We start from the raw sequence: 5,560 nt of genomic DNA on the forward strand, positions 1-5,560 counted from the left end.
TGTTATACACGACACAATGATGCTGATAACAAACAATATAATACTCACATAGTTATACAAGACACAATGATGTTGATAACGAACAATACAATATTCACATAGTTATATATGACACAATGATGCTGATAACAAACAATACAATTTCACATTGTTATACATGACACAATGATGCTGATAACGAACAATACAATATTCACATAGTTATATATGACACAATGATGCTGATAACAAACAATACAATTTCACATTGTTATACAAGACACAATGATGTTGATAACGAACAATACAATATTCACATAGTTATATATGACACAATGATGCTGATAACAAACAATACAATTTCACATTGTTATACATGACACAATGATGCTGATAACGAACAATACAATATTCACATAGTTATATATGACACAATGATGCTGATAACAAACAATACAATTTCACATTGTTATACAAGACACAATGATGTTGATAACGAACAATACAATATTCACATAGTTATATATGACACAATGATGCTGATAACAAACAATATAATACTCGCATAGTTATACAAGACACAATCATGTTGATAACGAACAATACAATATTCACATAGTTATATATGACACAATGATGCTGATAACAAACAATACAATTTCACATTGTTATACATGACACAATGATGTTGATAACGAACAATACAATATTCACATAGTTATACATCACACGATGATGCTGATAACAAACAATACAATTTCACATTGTTATACATGACACAATGATGCTGATAACGAACAATACAATATTCTCATTGTTATACATGACACAATGATGCTGATAACGAACAATACAATATTCTCATTGTTATACATGACACAATGATGCTGATAACGAACAATACAATATTCACATTGTTATACATGACACAATGATGCTGATAACAAACAATATAATACTCACATAGTTATACAAGACACAATGATGTTGATAACGAACAATACAATATTCACATAGTTATACATGACACAATGATGCTGAAAACAAAGAATACAATACTCACATTGTTATACATGACACAATGATGTTGATAACAAACAATGCAATATTCACATTGTTATACATTACACAATGATGCTGATAACAAACAATGCAATATTCACATAGTTATACATTACACAATGATGCTGATGACAAACAATACAATTTCACATTGTTATACATTACACAATGATGCTGATAACAAACAATACAATTTCACATTGTTATACATGACAAAATGATGTTGATTACGCACAATACAATATTCACATTGTTATACACGACACAATGATGCTGATAACAAACAATATAATACTCACATAGTTATACAAGACACAATGATGTTGATAACGAACAATACAATATTCACATAGTTATATATGACACAATGATGCTGATAACAAACAATACAATTTCACATTGTTATACATGACACAATGATGCTGATAACGAACAATACAATATTCACATAGTTATATATGACACAATGATGCTGATAACAAACAATACAATTTCACATTGTTATACAAGACACAATGATGTTGATAACGAACAATACAATATTCACATAGTTATATATGACACAATGATGCTGATAACAAACAATACAATTTCACATTGTTATACATGACACAATGATGTTGATAACGAACAATACAATATTCACATAGTTATATATCACACGATGATGCTGATAACAAACAATACAATTTCACATTGTTATACATTACTCAATGATGCTGATAACAAACAATACAATATTCACATAGCTATACATGACACAAAGATGCTGATAACAAACAATACAATTTCACATTGTTATACATTACACAATGATGCTGATAACAAACAATACAATTTCACATTGTTATACATGACAAAATGATGTTGATTACGCACAATACAATATTCACATTGTTATACACGACACAATGATGCTGATAACAAACAATATAATACTCGCATAGTTATACAAGACACAATCATGTTGATAACGAACAATACAATATTCACATAGTTATATATGACACAATGATGCTGATAACAAACAATACAATTTCACATTGTTATACATGACACAATGATGTTGATAACGAACAATACAATATTCACATAGTTATACATGACACAATGATGCTGATAACGAACAATACAATATTCACATAGTTATACATGACACAATGATGCTGAAAACAAACAATACAATACTCACATTGTTATACATGACACAATGATGTTGATAACACACAATGCAATATTCACATTGTTATACATTACACAATGATGCTGATAACAAACAATGCAATATTCACATAGTTATACATTACACAATGATGCTGATGACAAACAATACAATTTCACATTGTTATACATTACACAATGATGTTGATTACGCACAATACAATATTCACATTGTTATACATGACACAATGATGCTGATAACGAACAATACAATATTCACATAGTTATACATGACACAATGATGCTGATAACAAACAATACAACATTCACATAGTTATACAAGACACAATGATGTTGATAACGAACAATACAATATTCACATAGTTATACATGACACAATGATGTTGATAACGAACAATACAATATTTACATAGTAGTACATGACACAATGATGCTGATAACGAATAATACAATATTCACATTGTTATACATGACACAATGATGCTGATAACAAACAATACAACATTCACATAGTTATACAAGACACAATGATGTTGATAACGAACAATACAATATTCACATAGTTATACATGGCACAATGATGTTGATAACGAACAATACAATATTTACATAGTTATACATGACACAATGATGCTGATAACAAACAATATAATACTCGCATAGTTATACAAGACACAATCATGTTGATAACGAACAATACAATATTCACATAGTTATATATGACACAATGATGCTGATAACAAACAATACAATTTCACATTGTTATACATGACACAATGATGTTGATAACGAACAATACAATATTCACATAGTTATACATTACACGATGATGCTGATAACAAACAATACAATTTCACATTGTTATACATGACACAATGATGCTGATAACGAACAATACAATATTCTCATTGTTATACATGACACAATGATGCTGATAACGAACAATACAATATTCTCATTGTTATACATGACACAATGATGCTGATAACGAACAATACAATATTCACATTGTTATACATGACACAATGATGCTGATAACAAACAATATAATACTCACATAGTTATACAAGACACAATGATGTTGATAACGAACAATACAATATTCACATAGTTATACATGACACAATGATGCTGAAAACAAAGAATACAATACTCACATTGTTATACATGACACAATGATGTTGATAACAAACAATGCAATATTCACATTGTTATACATTACACAATGATGCTGATAACAAACAATGCAATATTCACATAGTTATACATTACACAATGATGCTGATGACAAACAATACAATTTCATATTGTTATACATTACACAATGATGCTGATAACAAACAATACAATTTCACATTGTTATACATGACAAAATGATGTTGATTACGCACAATACAATATTCACATTGTTATACACGACACAATGATGCTGATAACAAACAATATAATACTCACATAGTTATACAAGACACAATGATGTTGATAACGAACAATACAATATTCACATAGTTATATATGACACAATGATGCTGATAACAAACAATACAATTTCACATTGTTATACATGACACAATGATGCTGATAACGAACAATACAATATTCACATAGTTATATATGACACAATGATGCTGATAACAAACAATACAATTTCACATTGTTATACAAGACACAATGATGTTGATAACGAACAATACAATATTCACATAGTTATACATGACACAATGATGCTGATAACAAACAATACAACATTCACATAGTTATACAAGACACAATGATGTTGATAACGAACAATACAATATTCACATAGTTATACATGACACAATGATGTTGATAACGAACAATACAATATTTACATAGTAGTACATGACACAATGATGCTGATAACGAATAATACAATATTCACATTGTTATACATGACACAATGATGCTGATAACAAACAATACAACATTCACATAGTTATACAAGACACAATGATGTTGATAACGAACAATACAATATTCACATAGTTATACATGGCACAATGATGTTGATAACGAACAATACAATATTTACATAGTTATACATGACACAATGATGCTGATAACAAACAATATAATACTCGCATAGTTATACAAGACACAATCATGTTGATAACGAACAATACAATATTCACATAGTTATATATGACACAATGATGCTGATAACAAACAATACAATTTCACATTGTTATACATGACACAATGATGTTGATAACGAACAATACAATATTCACATAGTTATACATTACACGATGATGCTGATAACAAACAATACAATTTCACATTGTTATACATGACACAATGATGCTGATAACGAACAATACAATATTCTCATTGTTATACATGACACAATGATGCTGATAACGAACAATACAATATTCTCATTGTTATACATGACACAATGATGCTGATAACGAACAATACAATATTCACATTGTTATACATGACACAATGATGCTGATAACAAACAATATAATACTCACATAGTTATACAAGACACAATGATGTTGATAACGAACAATACAATATTCACATAGTTATACATGACACAATGATGCTGAAAACAAAGAATACAATACTCACATTGTTATACATGACACAATGATGTTGATAACAAACAATGCAATATTCACATTGTTATACATTACACAATGATGCTGATAACGAACAATGCAATATTCACATAGTTATACATTACACAATGATGCTGATGACAAACAATACAATTTCACATTGTTATACATTACACAATGATGCTTATAACAAACAATACAATTTCACATTGTTATACATGACAAAATGATGTTGATTACGCACAATACAATATTCACATTGTTATACACGACACAATGATGCTGATAACAAACAATATAATACTCACATAGTTATACAAGACACAATGATGTTGATAACGAACAATACAATATTCACATAGTTATATATGACACAATGATGCTGATAACAAACAATACAATTTCACATTGTTATACATGACACAATGATGCTGATAACGAACAATACAATATTCACATAGTTATATATGACACAATGATGCTGATAACAAACAATACAATTTCACATTGTTATACAAGACACAATGATGTTGATAACGAACAATACAATATTCACATAGTTATATATGACACAATGATGCTGATAACAAACAATACAATTTCACATTGTTATACATGACACAATGATGTTGATAACGAACAATACAATATTCACATAGTTATATATCACACGATGATGCTGATAACAAACAATACAATTTCACATTGTTATACATTACTCAATGATGCTGATAACAAACAATACA

Source organism: Saccoglossus kowalevskii, chromosome 22, assembly GCF_978046115.1.
Source record: "Saccoglossus kowalevskii chromosome 22, keSacKowa6.1, whole genome shotgun sequence".
Classification (NCBI taxonomy): Eukaryota; Metazoa; Hemichordata; class Enteropneusta; family Harrimaniidae; genus Saccoglossus; species Saccoglossus kowalevskii.